Below are 20242 nucleotides of genomic sequence, written 5' to 3' on the forward strand. Positions count from 1 at the left end.
AACAATGAGCTATACGTATCCCTGGGAATCAAACTCTAAAATAAATGTTGTCAGACATGAAAAAATATAGCACATCACAGTGCGATACAGTGTGAACTTCTCATGCCTTCAAACATGCATGGGAATAGCGGACTTCACATCCTGGGTGCAGTTTACATTTCAGGAAACAAAAGGAATGGAATTAGGAAGGACTTCCCACAAAGACCAAATGGTAACTGTGACACACTACTCCTTAGACATCTACCTGAGAGATTTTGAAAATTGCCATGGCTTCCCATGCCAACAGGATCAACCAGCTAGAGAAGATTTTTTTTTCAGTCAGCAATTATCATACTTAATTAAACCCTTCTAGGTGATTTTTCTCACCAGAAGGTAACATTTTTGTTAGGAGCGATAAGTACTTCAGAGACAGCTAAGGTGGAGGGTTCCAAGACGGCCTAGGTTCAAACAGATTTGCTCTTTTATCACATGTGGGCAGAGTAAGTTTGTTTCTGGAAAAAAAGATTGTTTTATTTGGAAGGGAGGAGTTATTCTAAGAACCTGCAACAGAAGCATGTCTAACGCAGGCTAGGGACAAGGCCACCCGGAGACTCAAGTGATGTGAAGGAGGAAAGAAATAGTAGGGAGAGAAAGTAAAGGCTAGGTATGAAGAGAGTTTAAGCCAGCTAGGGCCGGGTATTGACAATGACTTTGAATGAGACAGGAAGCTTCTGAATGGTTTTGATCGGAAAAGGGATCTAATCTTACTAATGTCTTAAAAGAACCCCTTTGACTGCAGGAAAGAGATACACCCCTAGCCATTCCTTCTGCACAGTCTGGAGACTGTAGAAGAAAAAAAAAATAATTATGGACTGACTATTTTATATGGTATTTTTATGATGTTCATGTGTTTGGTTCTCAACGAACACAATGAGATACGATCGCATTTCCAACTTTACCAGTGAAGAAAAGCAAAACAAGAAAAGGGAAGTAAACTGCCCAAGGCCACACAGGCATTTCTCTGAGAGATCCGAGTTCAAATCCAAGCAGTCTAACTTTTGCACACCTATTCATGTTCTGCTGCCTCTTGCACTGCAAGCGGTACTTTGAAAGATGTATGGAAGCCAATCTGAGTCTGTGCATCTTTAAAGGATGAAATTGTATTAGATACAGAAAACCACTGCTGGAAGTGCAAAGGACAGAATCACATTGGAAATAACTTACATGCATAGCTTTAGAGATAATGATAGAATCCATGGTTGATTATGGACTTGAGAGGCAAAAATGGTTTAGAGAAGATGTCTGAAGAGATTTTTTTTTTTTTAATCGAAGGAACCTTAAATGCCCAAAGACACAAAAGAGTTAACAGTCACTTGCCAGCATGTAGGCTGGGTGAGAAGTGATTGTTCCCAGGTAATATTAGATGTAAATACATTCAGGCATCAAAAAGAACTTCTTCAAGAAGTGTGTGTGTGTGTGTGTGTGTGTGTGTGTTTTGGTTTCTTTTGTTTTGTTTGGATTTTGGTTTTTCTCAGTTTTTTTTTTTGTTGTTGTTGTTTGTTTGGTTGGTTTTGCTGTTGTTGTTGCACAGAAAACTGTCCTGCTGGCGTGCCACAATGTTCTCAAAGTGTCCACCCGAGTCACTCTTTGCCAGTGTGCTGAACTGAACTGGGTTTCACAGATCGGTTCCAGTTGGGAGGAAGGTATTCCTGCTTGTGGTTTGAGACCCCTCCTTCCCTGTTCAGACTTTACGCTGACTCCTCCCATTTGGGATCACCCTGTCACATATTCTAACTTCCATTCCTCTCAAGAAGCAGTAGCCGAGAGAGAGGCACGGTGATGAACATTAGTGGCTGAGTGTGCGGTTACAAAAATCAATAAGCCACAGGATGCTTCAGATTCTTAAAACAGTTTTTAAAAAGTGTGAGGACACTCGGTGGAATACGCATAAGAGTAATTGTCTAAAGCTGGCACTCAGAATGCAAGGACTCGACTCATAATTAAAACTCCTTGTCCTGTGTGAGTACCTTCTTTTACACATGCATCTTGAAAAAAAAAATCCATACCTTGCCCATTTCTGAATCTTTCACAAAATGAATGTTTTTTCCAAACAGTGTTACTGTTTTGTAATGGAATATTGTCTCTTAGGGAAATTATAATTGCAACAATGTTAAACAGCCTTGTGGGCAGATTAAGGAAAGCCTCCAGGCTTAGATTTTTAAGACTTTCAACCAGTTCATTCTAGTATCTCCAGCCTTTCGTGATGACATAAAGTATCACAACCTCAAAAAGAATTGTTTAGGGTATGTAGTTTGAATTTTTATTAAAGTTCTTTCTTGCCCCTGGCTTGTTTTTTTTTCCCAGGTCATTTTAATATCTTCCATATTTCATTGCACAACTCCAAGTGATAAACATTTATTGAGTGTCAGCTCTCTAATTGTCCCTTTAATTGAACAGAGATGGCCTGGACTCTGAATTCTAGATTAACCAAACAAAAGAGAAACCTGGGGAATCCTGACAATGTGCATGCCCCCCCCCCGTATTTATGACTTCCATTCCATTTTTATCTACACACAGCTGATAGAGTTAGCCTAGATAGACACTTAGAATAAAAGCCAGCATTCACAAACAAAACTTAAACCCGGAAAGCTTCTCCGATGTCTTAGGAATGAGATACAGAACATATGACCGACAGCAGGCACGAAACAGCAAACTGAACCAGAGACACCGGCTGGCTTTAGGATATTGAGGTGAGTGGCATGGAGAAGACGCTAAATCAAAAGAACTGGAAGTATAGCTAGCTGTACGTTCGATATATTTGATATGAGGCAGCTCTCCAGCTTGCTCCACACACTAATGCTTGCTGAGCACTGGCTGCAGACCCAAAGGGCCTTTGTTTTACCAGATTTCCCAGTCCTCACAACTACAAGAGGGTGTTATCATTATTCCCTCCACTTTAGAGAGAAGCAGCAGAGACTGGAGACTGGGAGAATTGAAATCAGCAAACCAAGTTGATTTATGTGTACTTGTGACCCATCTCAGAGCCCGTGCCTCTCGTCACTAGGCTAAAGCAGCTCTCAGCATAGCAATCCTATTTCAGGGTCCTATAGAAAAATTCAAAAGTGTTTTTACACCCATCTTTTGAAATGTTAGTATCCATTCTATTTATTGGAGGTCTTTCCCATTCCGCATCCACTTGTGGAGATGAGAGAACATCGTTGGAGAGTAGTCAGGTCTCTCCGTCTACATAAAGGTGGATCGTGTGGTTGGAACACAGGTCCTCGAGCGTGTTCAGCAAGCATCTTTACCTGCTGCACCATCTTGCTCACCCCCTGCACATATCTCAGGTGAGGCCTCCTTAAAGGAGAGGATGTGACAAGATAGGGACCTATCAAGCATGCAACATTAACTTTCTGAATTGGGATCCATATCGGATTCACCAAGAAAAAAAAAAAAGAATAGTTTCATTTCACACATTCAAATAAATTTCCTAATTACTGTATTTTAATAGTTTTAAAGATAAAAACTATAGAAACTATTTTCAAAATTTATCTTTATAAACAGTTTGGGAAAAGCCTAGAATTAAATAGCAAGTTGTATGCTGGTAAAATTAATCATTTAAACTATGGAGCTATTTACTATAGAGAAAATATGAGGATGTAAATTTTTGAGGATTGCCTGCAACAAATTTAAATGCTAGCAATGGTTGTCTTTGTGTGGGGGACAGTGAATTATTTTGTACCTTCTTTCTGCTTTTTTTTATTTCCAACTTTCCCCCTGCTAAGTTGTTTCCCTGCATTATAATAGAAGTCATTTTTTAAGGCTTTGTGAACTTGAATAAAAGAATTTAATTAAAGATGAATCCCAAAGTTGATTTATAATTTTTTAAAAGGGAGTGCTTATCTTACTGGATTATAAATCCATCCAGGGCAGAGAATCTATCTTCTACTTCTTTATCATTTCCTAAAATACTTCTTCTTGCAGACGGTAGTAACCTAATATGCTGTTACTAACAAAAGCCCTTACTGTAGACGTCCTGAAAGTGGAATTAAACATAGAAATTTTAGAAGAATTTCTAAAAGGCTGTGTAGAGAAGGGCAGACTAGCAAACAGTGAGCCACGAAGCTCCTGGAAGTAGAATGTAAGGAGTGCCTGTCTCGGGGCACCCTGCTCCATTATTCCAGCACTGCAGCTGTCTGTCTTAAGCAGCTCAGAGCGTCCACTAGGCTTTCAAGAAGCATAAAGAAGATGGTAGACACCGAACGAGGATGCGGGCAGAACAGAAAGCTACAAGCCAGTCCTTCCCGTAATCATTCTATTTTTTAAAAAAAATAAAAATTTCACTAAAGCCAAATCTATTAACATATAGAAATTATCGCAAATGATGCTTGGGTGTGGCATTCTAGAAATGCCCGAGCGGCTTAGCATTTCCAAGTCAGTATAATGTACCATGTCAGCCAAAGGAGAGGCGGGAGTCACATGATCATCTTGCCAGATTTTTTTTTCCCCCCCAAATCTTCAATAAACCTTAATACAAATTTGTAATAAAAACCAGGGATAGAAAGGAATTTTTACTTGATTAAGGGTATCTGCCAAATTATGTAGCAGAATTGAAAGCAAGATTAGGGTGAATAGTCTTCCCCAGGGATAAGCCTGCTAATTGGTTATCCAATACCAAGTGGTTACCCCAAAATCATATACATATGCACAACAGTAAGTGAACTCAGCATATCATACGCATACACAAACACACAGACACACACATGCACACACACACACATTTACACAGACACATACACACACATTCACATAGAGACACACAGATACATATTCACAAACATACAGAGACACATTCATGCACATGCACACACATACTCGCATGCGTGCACGCACACACGTGCTCACATGCGTGTACGCACACACATACACACAGATGCACGCCTAAACACGTGGGGGTTGGGGTTGAACTTTGTACCCACAGATCAGTGCAGTGCCCAACCATCATCGGGGAAGGTGCTTCCTGCGGTAGATGGTTAACAACCCAAGAATCCATAGCTGGTCAGCATGCGAAGACTAAGAGACCGAAATGCTGAGTCCTTAAGTAGGATATCTGTATCACATCAATCCCTGAAGGCTCAGAGATCTCTGTGGAAGAAGGTCAGAAGGACTGTAAGAGCGGTGGTGGTGAAAGGCTCCAGGAGACAGCATTTGCTGGACACAACCAGACAGGCGCACATGCGAACTCACCAAGACTTCGACAGCCCGCACAAGCCTCGCACAAACTCAGGCTCAAGCTAAAAAAAATTCCAGCATGCAGGAGGATATCTGCTCCTATTGCACACAGGGAGAATGCAAATCAAAACACCTGGATGAACAAGAATAACAAGAGCACTGCAGCTCAGGTTATTGGCTTCTGCCGACGGGACTGTGAATCAAGTCAGTGGCACTTATAGAAAACTGATTGTCAGTAAATACACAGAGAGTACATATAACCTGTGCCTAGCATGACCACTGCTCTCTATATGTGTATCTTTACAAAAGACACTTTCTAGAATGTTTATGCCCTATTTCTTTTAACAGTAGAGGGTAAATAAATTGTGTACAGTCACACAATGGAACACTTGAAGGAGGGAGTATAAACTTTCTCTGGAAATGACCAGATTGTCAATGTGCTAGCCTTTGGGATCTGACTTTCCATTGCAGCTGCTCATTTCCTGTTGTTACAGCATGCGTGCAAGCAGCCCTGGATGGTATTTGGAGAGCAGCCTGGCACTGCCACACTCCCCCACCCATTTTATTTCCAACTTCTCGAGTTCGATGTTTTTGGTTTTATTTTTAAATTTCATATGTGGCAAAATGTTATTATTTTGATTTTTAAAAACAATTTCAACACAGAAACATCTTACTCAGCTCACAGGCCATACAAAAGCAAAGGACCAGGTTTGATGCTCTCACGAGAGTTTGCTGATCCCTACTCTGTGTATGTGAAAATGAATAAATTATAACTCGATACATCAACATGCATTAGTCTTATATAACTTTGAATAAAAGGCGATAGACACACGGTGTGCGTATTGGATTATCCCGTTTCTGTGAAGGTCAAAGGTAGGCAGAATTCGTCTATGATGTCAGAACAGCAAGACAGGGAGCCATTTCTCCTAATAGAGTTGGAAATGACTGAAAAGAGTACAGGGGGCTTCTAGGACACTGACAAATGCTAGCCCTTGTGGATGCCGTCTATGCAAATGTTTGTTCCTAGTGAAAACTGATAGCATACATTTTTTTTTATTGCTTCACTTTTCAGTGTGTTCTTTGAACAACAACAAAAAAACTTTCTTAAAATCGAGATATAGATTATGTGGGGTGGAAGAGAAAAGGAAAGGGGCGATAGGAAAACACTGTTATTTTTAACTTTTAAAAGGGGAGAGAGAAAAATGAGTTGAAAAAAAGTCAACGGTAGGTAGATACTTCTCAAAGATTACTAAAAGCATTTTAGATAATTTTATCAAAAACAATGGAGCTGAAGAGATGGCTCAGGGGTTAAGAGCACTGGCTGCTCTTCCAGAGGACCCGGGTGTGATTCCCAGCATCCAGATGGTGGCTCACAGCTGTATGTAATTCTAGTTGCAGGGGCTCCCCTGCGTCTTCTGGACTCTGAGGGCTCCAGGCACACAATGGGCACAGACATACATGCTGGATAAATAACCCCTACACATTTTTAAAAATAACTTAAAAGCAAAAGATAAGCAGAACCCCAAAACCAAGCACTACATATAGTGCTTTTATGGAGTGGCTGGAAATTTTAACTCTTTTAATAACCTACAAGTTAATTCCTCTGCCTCTTAAAGATAATGATGTAGAGATCTGGGCTTTCCTGCTGAGGATGTGCCCAGGTTACTGTTGGCCTCGCGAAGACCTGGCATCTTCCAGCATCTCTATGCCCACTGTCTTCAGGTCCCTGGTATAGCACTTACCATCCAGCCATACTTGGGCAACCTTGGGAAAATGGGCCTTTGTACTGTTAGGCTATGGACATGCAGCTCAGTTTTCACCTTTATGCCCAAAGATTACAAAACCATTTTATTAATAAGCTACATATTCACATGTATGGTGATTTAAGATCCTAGGGGTTGATATTCAGTTACTGGGGTATCTGTGGGGTATGAGTAAGAGCTTACTTAGGTTTCTGCTTCTGCAACCAGGGGTGCTCTATGAGTTTTCCAATTATTTTTCAATGGAGAATATAGAAGGTCAAACAAGCTATTTCAGAACTAGAACCTGATGCAAATTTTCTCTTCTCATCTCTCTTATTTGGAATAAGAGAAATGTAATCTTTATAAACACTGACATATTTGCAAAATGCAACACATTTGTTTCCGATTGCTTTTTTTTTTTTTTTTTTTTTTTTTTTTGTAATTCACCTTCACTGTGGCATTCCTGAGAACGGTTTTAACCGGCATCCTTTGTTTGAAACCTTCTCTGTACATAGATGTCTCACCATCTGGAATTCTCATTTTCTTCCCTTCCCCAGCACATAAGGACCATTCCAAGCTGATTTCTAGGATTTTTTTTTTTTCGATACTAAAAGCAAGTATTACCACAGCTGCTGTGGCTTTGATACCTGGTGTTATTTATGGGTTTTCATAAAGGGGAGGGGTGAAAAGGAAAAATATGCTACTGTCTGGCCTCTCTCTACCTTCTCCTTCTCTACCCCCACCCCACCCCCCCTACCCTCTCTCCACGGCGGAGTTTAATTTTAAATGATAAATGTGGAAATTAGAGACCATCGAGAAAATCCAATTTGGTGAGGAGTTTTAAAAATCCCATAATAAACGCGGAGTGAAATGTATGATTTAATGCAGGGCGCCAATGGCTGCTATTATGGGCTATTAGCAAATCGGGGCTGAGAGTGAATCTTTATCACTTGGTGAGTACGGACTGGTCCTGCCTCTCCCTCTGCTATTGATTTGTAGCCGCTTGTCATAATGACACTGGGAAGCAATGAATGGAAGATGTGCTTTTGATAGGATTCAGGGGGGTCCTGGGGGGGGGGAGAGAAAATTCAGCAAGTTTTCTATCTCTTCTGCCTGATTAGATTTTTTTTTTCCTTCTTTTTAGAGCTTTCACATTCCAATAAAAATGCTAAATCAGCTCTGTGCCAGAATTGTTAGGGTGTAAATAGCCGGTCACAGTTAATGAAGGAAAAGATGCTACCACCCAGGCTCTGCAGCACTGGGTGGACAGAACTCAACAGAAATGGGGTGGCACAATGTATGCAGGTGTGGCCAGAAGACCACAGTATGAAGACATGCGAGGGCATAATGCAGATTGCAGTCCTTATATAAAAATGCACCTGCATTGCGTGTAGTATGCACACGTGTGTATCCGGTAGCTTGGCGACGCTATGTCATGGAAGGCGACCTGGCTTCCCATACATGTGTCCATCCGACGAAAAAGATCCTTTCTGCTTTTGTTCCACGTGCAGCTTGATAAAGGGCATGTAGAAAGGCTACATGCATATTGATGATAAGAGTAAATTAAATCCCGCAAATTTGAGCATTCCTCAAAATGCTCAGCATAGGGAAAGCGTACTGTTTGAGGACAAAGACAATCACGAGGTAATCCCATTGGGAACGGAGGAGATTCCTGTAAGGAAAATTGTACATTAAAATCTTTCAGAATGAATTGTCTTTGGTTCTTCAGGAGTAGTATGTAAATATACCTCTTCCATGTTTCAGAGCAAGCAATAGGTTTTGTTTTTGGTTTTGTTTTTGTTTTCTCCAAGGTTCTCTATTCTGAGAAAATACACCAAGTGTGTCTTTGCGTGGAAAAATGCATGCATGCAGGCGGGCTGATGTTAGAGCTCTGGATGCAGTTAATGCAGCATGGAGAGAGGTGTATAGTCAGGGAACGTGCAGCACTACTTTGTTCTGTCAAGTGACAAACCTACCTTCTCAATGCGCCTCCTTCCTCAGGCAACTGTGAAGGAGACTCAATTAAAGAAAAAAAAGCACAGTATTGTGTAGAAATCAGACTACCACTGTTCAAGACTGGCTAACTGCATATGCTGGTAAGGCCTCCATCTTCACTAGCTAAGGAAGACTGTGGAAAATACTAAAATAGAAGACCATATGTCAGAAGATCCTTTGGTTCCTTTCCTCTGCCGTAGTGCTTCTCAGACGTCCTAATGCTTTGACCCTTTAATACAGTTCTTCATGATATAGTGAAACCCCGATCACAAAATTAATTTCTTTGCTAGTTCATAACTGTGATTTTGCTCCTGATATGGTTTGTAATGTAAATATTTGATATGCAGGATATGATGTGATATCTGTGAAAGAGTTTACTCCCCCAGAGGGTCATGACCCACAGGTTGAGAACCGGCACAGTACTGCCATGTACCATGAAAAATGTCCATAAGCTGCCTTATAGAATTTAGCATCAGGGAACCAAATAACAGCGTTTTTTTTTTTTTTCTTTTTAACCCTCAAAACTAACTAGATCTAGAGGTGCAGGCCAGTCTTCCTGATATTCTGAGGACTGGGGCCAGATCACAAGCTCAAGATCTGCTACAGAGTTGGATGCAAGGAGAGCTTAGCCAACTTCCCAAGATCCCATGTCAATTTAAACAGTAAACAGAAGAGGATGGGGAAATGGTGCCTTGGTAGAGAGGCTCAATCCTTAGCCTTGAGAAAGGAAAACAAAAGAAGGGAGTTGGGGGGGGGTTAAATGTCAGGGTGCTTGTCACATTTTTTACATGAAAAAGAGCTGTGCTGTGTACTGGATGTTAATTGGGGTAGGGAGAGAGAACAGAGGCTGTGCTCTAAAGAACATGTGCTGTAAAGAACTTACAGGCCCTGAGTCATGGATTACCTGAAAGGACCTTAGGAAACCATGCACATTTCCAAACTTCAAGCACACATTACCCTCCGACAGAAAGCCTCACAGGCTCTACAAACAGCTGCCACAGTTCCTACATCCCCGCCCCCGTTCAAGGACTGTGCCTAAACTGTGACTAATTAGGATGTTGCCATTTATTATGTATCATTTATTAAAAAACTAATTAGAGGCAGAAAGAGGCCTTTCTCCATTTTTCAGTGGGGGGTTTGCTTTATCCCATGTAGTAAGTGATTATTGTTTGGTCCATACATGGCTGCTTTGTACCACAATGAATTACCTGTATCGAAGCCATAATACCATATGTTTGCTTCGCCTTTGTTCTAATGTAAAAGCATAATTAATCATTCCAAGAGTATAATGAGGCAGTAGTTTCCGTATCGTATGTATATATTAAGTGATTTCTACTATTATCCAACCAGAAGTAATAGCGTTAAATTGTGAAGCATTTTTTTCTTACCCTGCAGTTTTATAACATAAAAAATGTATACCCATCTATAAACTAAAATAAATAAATATTTTATAACAGAAAAAAATGGCTGATGCCTCTAGACCTTTATATAGTAGGATATCAGTGAAAAGTGCTAAAATTCTTGTTGGTTCATTATATACCAGGGTTATTTCTCCTTTTAAAGTGGCAGGATGGAATTTTTCCTACCGTTGAAAAGTTTACCTGCTTAGAGCTTGTCAAGTAAGATACATAAGTCCAGCAACATCGAGGCAGGCAGTGGAAGGAAAACAAAAGATTTTTGCATACAAATATAGTGGGGAACTCAAGACTAAGTAAGTCCTTCTTCCATGTAAACAAAAACAGAAATGGCAAGGAAAATTGTATGATAGAAGAAGAGTTCGAAATACCTAGGCATAAAAGAGTGAATAAGTACGGTAATAAACGTGTGTAGCAGAAACAAACAAGACGACGGGAAATGCCAATGCCAAGTAGAATGTTAACCCTCTGCTGCGCACATCACGTGCTCTTTAGGCCTTTGTGGGGCGGCCTTTCCAAAAGTGTCCGCAGCAGGGTCAAACGCCAAAGCGCTCTGTGCACACCATCACATTAGCTCACCCACCGTGGACACACTGTCCTTGTGCGGCTGTGAAGCAGAATCTGGAAGATGCTGACTTAGCCAGGGTCAGTTCCGAGTCGGGGACGCTCAGAGCCGGTTTGCTGTTTGCCTGATTGTCCGCTGATTACTGGGATTATGGGTCCTACCTCCTTCTCGTACCCGTTTCTCCATCTGTAGTCCTGGGTTTGCTGGAGCCCTTTCTGCGTTTATAAAGCAAGGTTTTGATGATACATGGACTGGAGAAACTGTGCTTCAGGGCTAAACAGCACCCAAGTCTAGAAGCTCTGCAATGCAAGCCATCCTTTATTTATACACTTTATGTTTTGGCTTGACGCTTAAATACACGCCTTTGAATCACCTTTTTTTTTTTTTTCTTAGATTATGCACATTAAACTAAATACCCTTCTTCCTCTCAAAACTAAAAGCAAAAAGGGGAACAAAATCTAATAAATAAATGAATTCTAATCCTTCCTCTTGCCGTGACTGTGTCCTTATTACCAAAGTATGTTTCAAACATTCTGTGTTTACCCATGATTGGGACAAAATGTTTGATTGATGACTTCAATTGTTAAGCTAAATAATATAAATACATAAACATGCATATGCGGAATATATGTAGCATAGCTATATATTCATTAGCCACACTTAGTCAACTTATTAAATATTTAGATTTTCTAGTCTGTTTCTTACGTTGCAGCTCACTGTGTACAGACTTCTTCCAAAAGGCGAACACCCTAAACCCAGCACTCTAGAGGAAGAAGCACCATGAGTCCAAAACCAGCCTGGTCTGCAAGAAGAGCTGCAGGCCAACCAGGGCTCCATTGTTAGAGACTTTCAGATAGGGGGCAGCAGGTGTTATTCTAGCCTTGGTAGCATGTAAATCTAATTCAAGCTTCTCAGAAGGCTGAGACAAAAGAAACATTTAATCCTGACAGTGGTAGGCTAGTCTGGGCAACATTGCAATGTCCGCATCTCTCAAAAAAACAAAACACAAGGAAAAACACTTATGCTCAAGATAAAGTGGACGCTGACAGGGTTACCATTCTCAGAGTTGAGATTCTTTAGTGTATATTAGACAGTGAGGGCACTGGGTCCCTTCGCACCTTTAAACACGTCCGTGCTGAAGTCGTTTGTGTCTAAGGAACGTTTCACTCTCATTCAGTGCTGCCTATTGAGAAGTTTCTGTTTTCTTCCTTCCAGGAGTCTAAAGACACACTTACCAAGTAACTCTCAACATAAACACCCTCTTAAGTTTTTTGGGTTCTGCCGCCCTCAGTAAATAAGTGACCAGAGACAGAAATCAAGAAAGGCACGTCACCGCTAACTTTTCTTTTGAGGCGACGTAACACAGGCTGACAATCAAGCCAGCAATCCTCCTGTAGCTGCCCAGCACCCGCATTACAACTGTGCACCAACGGCACCCATGTTGTACTTTTTTCCTCTCAAAAATAAGATCACGTTTTCCTAATGACTATGAAATATACCAATGCTTCGTATAAATTATCTTCTCTAAAACCCAGCCTTTGAATAGCAGAGACATTTCTAAATGGATACAACTCACTCTATACATTAAAAACCAAAACCTCCTCCAGCTAATATGCTGTTGTTTTGCTTAGCTGGCATTTCAAACTGCTAATCTTCCTAAACTTTAGAACAGTTATTATTATTTTGGAATCTCAAATGGTGCTTTATCCTTTTCTGTGAGCTATCCTGCCAAAGACAGCCTGAGGATCAGTATCAGCAAAACAGCCCATGAAGAAAAGGGATGAGCCTGTGCCACACACAAGACAGCCAGTACCAGAGGGAGTTCTGTGTACAGATTGCAAGACAAGGTCTTTTCCAACTGGCACCAAAACCTGTCTTTGAGATGGAGGTAGAGTTTGAGGAATCATGGGGGAAATTAACTTTCCTATACCCTCCTATAAGTTCGGCTCTTCTAAAAAGGGGGAGGAGGTGGGGGGGACATCTGGAGAATGTGACTGTCAATGGTCCCACATCTCTCATAGCCTAGTCTCAGAGTCTCCACTAAGCATGCTTTTCCTTCAGACTGTAGTTTCTTGCTTCTTTCTATACGTGCTCCTGTTCACATTGGATAAGGGTGACATCCATTGCTCCATTGTGTATTTGAGGTAAACAGTTAAGGACTGTGTTCCTCGTGTTTCCTTTTAAACAAATATTCTGTTTGACAAAACAAAACTGCAATCACTTTTGAGGTTTCATGTTTAAAAAGTGTATATTCCCGCTCATTTTATGAACTTGAAAAAGTTGAAGTTAAATGAACATTTCTGTCCTCTCCAATAAATATTTTCCCCTTTTTATGTCACTATAGATGGCTTTTCTTTTTCAATCCAGGTCGCAGTCAGCCTCTTTGCAATCTGTTGTGTTCTCCATGCCCTTCATTCTACCTTAGTCCTCAAATGGGACATGGTCTCCAATTCAGATGTTTACAATCTTTGCCTTTTATTCCTCCAATTTTTCTCTTGCATTTTCATTTCCATTTCTTAAGAGACTATGATAAAAGACTGTAGAAACACATACTCTAAAGACAACTTTTTTTTTTTTCTAACATACAGAATCTATATAGACAACTGACAGTTGGCATTGAAATGCCTGCCTATCCGCAGATCACCAACCTGGAACACTTACAGCTGAGAAGCAAGGTACAGCAATTATGAGCACAGGCTTCCAAGTTAGAGCAACTTGCCTTCCTGTTGACTATGCTACCTCGAATGATTTTGTAAGCCTTAGCTTCTCTGCTCATAGAAACAAAATGAACAATGCTAATACATTAACTCAGAATAGAGATACAACATTTCCATATATGTACCCACGGTCAACACTAGATAGTAATAATACTCTAACTCAGAATAAAGATACAACATTTCTATATGTGTATCCACAGTAAACACTAAATAATGATAATACTTTAACTTAGAGTAGAGATATTTTCCATATGTACATCCACAGTAAACACTAAATAATGATAATATTTCAACTTAGAATAGAAATACAACATTTCCATAGGTATATCTACAGTAAACACTAGAAGCATGGGTGTGGTTACTCATCATTTGGATGTGGTCTAGATCCTTGATGATTAATATTAATCTACTTATTTCGAGATACGGTATTAAAATTAAGTATTTGATTTTCGTTATGTTGTGAGTAACAACTAAACAGTAAAGACAGACGTAGCGGCACTTTGACCAGGAAGAACTTTGAGAGTAAGATGAGACTAGGGAGGGGCTAGGAAGGCGGTTTGCTACTAAACTGGAAACAGTCTGCCCCTTTGACCTTGCCTTTCACTGCTATGATTGGGCAGCCTAGACATTTCTCTGAACTGCTCCCCATCGAGGAGGTGTACCTCCGTTTGGAAAGAAAGTTGGGTTTTTTGGGGTTTTCTTGCCAGTTTGTACATTTATCTCTGACCATTCGTGTTTCTCAACACTCCTTCGGTTAAAGCTGGAAACACTTCCTCTCATCAGTGCTCTCAGTTTGACTTCGGTGCCTCAACTCGCCGAGCAGTGATTATATGCATACAGCACAAACATAAAGGGAAAATCTGAACCTAAGGTTTCTTAGTTAGATAACCATGCCCAATATCGTGCTCTCTCCATATACTACTGGAAATGCGTGACATCATCTTGGGTTCCAAAGCACGTTATCTGCTACTGCAGCTAGCCTTCGTTTTTTCAAAGGCTTAGTGTCTTCATAAGTAACATGAAACCAGTGACGGAACCTATCCATGGAATGTTTGCCGTAGTCAGTTAAGGTAAAGTGGCTGATTGACAGTTGAGGTCAGAAGGCTCCTGAGACTTTGGTTAAACTGTGGCCTTGGTTCCAAACGGCCTTGGTATTACACCTTTCTTTCTACTCAGAACTTAGTGGCCATTAAACCAAAGCTATGTCACTGACCTATATATAACATGAAACCTCAAATATTTTATTGAAAATAGATTCTTTTTATAAAATATATTCTGATGATAGTTTTAACTCCTCCGAAGTCATCCTCATATCCCCACCTACCCAAAATCCATGTGCTTTATTTCTTTCTCTCAATAGAATAAAAAAAGACACCTTAAAAGTAGTCATAAGATAAAATTAATAAACAAACTAATCAGAATAGGACAAAACAAACAAATGGGGGGGAGGGACAGGGAGCCAAAGAAAGGGCATAAGAAATACATACAAATGCAGAACCACGTTTACAGACACAGAAATTCTATTAAAAAAACGCAATTAGAAACCATAATCTATAAGCAAAAGAGATCTGCAGGGTTAAAGAAATTAACAGAGAAAAACATTATATGAGACAAAAGGCTCCAAAAGTATCATTGGATTCATTTTGTATTGGCCACCTACTTCTGAGCATGGGGCCTGCCCTTATGAGTAGTTTGTGGCCCCCGTGAGACTCCATTGGAGACAACTCATTTTTCCTTTGCAAGCAGTTGTCAAATGGAAATAGACTGTGTCTTACTGGAGACTTGTTTTTCTTCCTCTGGTCGTAATGGGACTCCATCGGGCCACCTGCGTGGACCCTGTGCATGATGCCACGGTCTCTTTGAGTTTGCATGTGCATCAGTCTCACTGTGTACAGAAGGCCTTGATCACTGAATACTCTCTCACCTGGATGTCATCCCAACCTGGGCTTTAGCCTTTGAGATTTAAGTTCCCATCTACTTTGAACCCATTTGGCATCTCTACACATAGATCAAAATTTACCACATTCAGAATGATCAGACACTCTCTCAAAAAAAGCATCACTGTGAACAAATGTCTGGCCAGATGCAATCTAAGGTAGGCTAGGGTTGTTTTGTCATGGGAGAGAAGACCCATCATGGCAGAAAGGCGTGGCCACAAGTGGCAGTTCGAGAGTGTCTCAGTGGCTTGTTTACATCTTAGCAGGACCAAACTAGAAACCTCAAGACTTCTGCCAGCAGCCAAGTTCTCTATCTAGGACCCACCTCTAAGCACTTCCATGACCTTCCCTAAATGGTACAGTCATCTGGGAACCTAGTGTTTGAACACCCAAACCTGTAGGAGAAAGTTTTATACCTGAGTCCTAACAGTTACCTAGGTGGGAAATGAGAAGAAAAATTACTCAGTATAGAAGAAAATGCTTGCCTACAGACCATGTTTATTTGGGATATGGTTGGGATGATAAGGGGAAGCCTGTTACGTAATGAGGTTGGAACATTTAAGTCCAGATCAAGCTCGCCTTAGAATGCAGTGTTAGGGGTGGCAGATCTTCCTCTTGGGACAAATAGAAAACCTTGAAAAGTTTTGTGAGCAGGAGGCAAGATATCAAACTTTTAAAATATCACCTTGGTTTTGGTGCAGAAAAATGACTGTCAGAGGGAAGAGCGGATGCCGGGGAAAATAAGAGACTCCTGCTCTTGTGAGCCGGTAAGAGATGACAGTGATCTGGCCTGTGGCATTAGAATGGTCACGGACAGAAGTGATTGGGTGTGTAAGGTACCTGGTAACAAATCTGAACAGCAAAATTGGTAGGACTTGGTAAAGTGAGGATGGAAGCGAGATTGCCAATAATGATTCTTGGCGGTAGCTACTATCCTTTTACTTCTAGATATAGGACTCCCTGAAGCATGTCCTGCGAGGCCAGTCTAGTAGAGGTGAGTTCCTTCATGTTTGACTTTCATGTGCGAAACTTTGTTCCTCACTCATCTCTGAAGGACAGCTTCCCCAAACGTCACATTCTTGACTGGAAGTGTGTAGTTTGTAGGTTGTTGGTTTTTGGATGTTTGTTTGGATGTTTGTTTTTGTTTTGTTTTGTTTCAGTGCCTGGGAAGCATTCTACATCTCAGCTTTCTGCTGAGAAATAAGGTGTCGGTCTGTGGGAATTCCTTTATAGGGATCTGCATGCCCCATTCTTGTTTTGATAAGCGTGCTGTTTCCTTTTGACAGTGTGATACAGCGTGTCCTATACTGTCTTGGGTTGAGTCTATTTGGAGGCCTTTCAGCTGTCTGCATCATCCAAGGCTTGCTGAGTTTTCTCTATCATCATGTTAAGCTGCTCTTCTGTGTCCTTTCGTATTTCCCCATCTGTAACTCCCTCTTGTGAAACAAGTATTTGCTCACTTAACTCCTGTCCTCTAAGTTTCAAAGGCTCTCTTATTGGCTCTTTGTATACCAAACTGCTTCTGTAGTGCTTTCCCATACTGTAGGTATAATGGCAAAGAATTATCTCAAAGTTAGACCTGGTGATACACAATTATAACCTCAGCTCTTAGGAAGCCGAGGCAGGAGGATCACTGTGAGTTCAAGGATAATGTGAGCTATATACCCATGACCCTCTCCTGCTCCAAAAAAAAAAAAGAAAAAAAATCAGAAAAAAGTTATCTCAGCTTTTTAAAAATCGTTTTTTCCTAATATAACATTTTAGGTTGATGGCTTTTTTTAGTACATTAAATAGGTCAAATATTGTCTTCCAGCTTATGCCATTTTGGGTAAGTAGTCCACTGTGATTTTGATTCTTGCTTTCTCCACAATAATTTTATTCTCTGCCATCTGCAGTGTTTTATTCATGTTTCTCAGCTGTTCAGATATGATGTCTTTATGAGCATGTATATGTCCTTTGTCCTACATGGAGTTCTGTTTCGTTTGAATGAGACTGTCCCCCATAGGTTCATATGTTTGAATGCTTGGACACTAGTTGGTAGAACTGTTTGGGAAGGATTCGGAGGTGTGGCCTTGCTAGAAAAGGTGTGTCACTGGGGGTGGGCTTTCAGGTTTCCAAAGAGGCATGCCGTTCCCAGTATTCTCTGCCTCCTGCCTGGAGATCAAGATCCGAGCTCTCAGCTGTTCCTGGAACCATGCCTTTGCTGCACCATCATGGGATCGAACCCTCTGAGGCCATAAGCCTAATTAAACACTTTCTTCCTAAGTTGTGTTGGTCATGGTGCTTTCTCGCAGAAACAGAAAAGTAACTGAGACACATTCTCTTCCATTTGTGCTGTTCGGTCTCATTTGTGGAAAGCACTTTTCTATCTCAGGTCTTGTTCCTTCTCCTTTTCTCCTCCTTGGGCTAGGGCAGGCGTGCATGACTCAGCCTGCTGGAGGCTGTGCCAGTTTGCAGGTGTCCTGTCAGACTTGCATCCCCATTCTGTTTGTCCTTTGCTTTCTGCTCAGCAGAGTTCCTAAGGCCTTACCTTGAGGTTCATGGATGGTTTTTGCCTTGTGTGTACACTGCCTGTTGATAAGCTGTGTCCTGCCCATGGAATTCTCACCACCATGAAATTCTCAACATCCCTGTCATCTCTTAATCTAGTTCAGTTAAAGGATTCCCTCTCTGAAAAGCTTTTCCCTTGAATTTAAATGTTTTGCCATTTATTGACTTACAGGCATTGCAAGTAGTGTAGAAGAGAGTAATAAATCATCTAACATGACTCCCGCCTGCCTCAAAGGACTGAACTCTCCATTATGATGTGATACAGGAAGTCTCTTTGTTTCTACCTCTTCTCCAGAAGCAGGGTTTTTTTCCCCCCCTAAATCATAAGGGAGAGTTTTCTTGCCCTGTGACAAGATTTTTAATCTAAGAAAAGGACCTGGGAAATAACTGATTTCATGCCTCCGGAGACCTAGGATAGGGGAGGCTCCCAGGAGTCAATGTGGGTGACCTTAGCTGAGATGCCTAACAGTGGGGATATGGAACGTGAAGAAGCCACCTCCTGTAGCCCGGCAGGACCCCCAGTGGAAGAATAGCGACAGCAACCCACCTACAAAACTTTTGACCCAAAATTTGTCCTGTCTAAAAGAAATGTGGCGATGGAGCAGAGACCTAAGGAAAGGCCAACCAATAACCGTCCCAACTCGAAACCCATCCCACGAACACGCGCCAATCCCTGACATTATTAATGGCATTCTGGTGTGCTTGCAGACAGGAGGCTAGCATAATTGTCCTCTGAGATGCTCTTCCCAGCAACACACTGATACAGAAGCAGATACCCACAGCCAGACGTTAGACAGAGGTCTGGGACACTTAGGGAAGAACTGGAATAAAGGCCCTAAAGTAGATAAGAACCCCACAGGTTATTTAGATGTTTGTGGAATTCCTTCAAATGAAGTCTCTAGTCTACTTCTCAGAGAAACACATGGGGACTATATTTTTCTCCCATCTTACTAGAAAACCAACTGAAGTTTTACAAAGGTAGCCTACATTTAAATCTGACTCTAAACCCAGTAGAGTAACTTCTGAGATTTAAAGTTGAAACTAGGGCATTGTCTCTTGAACAGTGTTTACCAAGAACATACTCTACTCCAGGCACAGCTCTGGGTGTGAGAGGATACAGCAGTAAACAAAATGGCCAAACTCTCTACAGGGTGGGCATTAGCCAAGCAAGAACCAGAAAGGAGTAATTAGAGAAGTGAGTCATAGTCCAGCTAGGGAAGTACTCAGGACAAAAAGGAACCAGCAAAGAAGTGTTAAAAAGACTTCTAAAGTGGGGACGTTGTCAGGGAAAAGCAACACTGGAAAGGTTAAGGACATGAAATACAAACCATCAAACTGTCCAGTGGCACAACAGAAAGAAAGTAGAGCATAAGTAAGCTCCAGCTCCGAGGGGGGTTGTGCATGGCAGGCCCAGGGAGGCCAGCATGTGAAAGTTGAGTGTGCAAGAGAGAGAGAGCAGTGGCAAGCCAGATAGAAAGCCTAATCAGGGTCACTCTGAGTGTGGGGAGACTGACGAGTTAAGTAGTAGCATTTTGATGAGAAAGATAGATAGATAGATAGATACATAGATAGATAGATACATAGATAGATAGATACATAGATACATAGATAAACAGATAGATACATAGATACATAGAAGATTTAGATAGAAACATACATAAAGAAATAGATGTATAGATAGATGATTGAGAGAGAGAGAGAGAGAGAGAGAGAGAGAGATAGATAGATAGATAGATAGATAGATAGATAGATAGATAGATAGATAGACAGATAGGCAGATGATAGAGCTAAACAGACAGACAGACAGACAGACAGACAGACAGACAGACAGACAGACAGACAGACAGACAGACAGACAGACAGACAAAGAAAAGAAATCCATGAACCCACACAGTGAGTAGTCTGGGGTGGGTGAAAATGGGAAGACTAGTTAGAAAGCTACCGTGAGACCATGAACAAACTGACAGTAGCATAAGAGAGAGTGGAGAGTGCCTGGGTTTCTCCTCAGGGAAGGAGAACACTTCTAGTTACGGTGTGTATTTTGAGTGTCATTTGTATTAATTTTCTTAAATTATACCTTCCTCATCATCTGTCACCTGTGAGTAATTTA

The sequence above is a fragment of the Mus pahari genome, chromosome 20 (genome assembly GCF_900095145.1).
Source record: "Mus pahari chromosome 20, PAHARI_EIJ_v1.1, whole genome shotgun sequence".
NCBI lineage: Eukaryota > Metazoa > Chordata > Mammalia > Rodentia > Muridae > Mus > Mus pahari.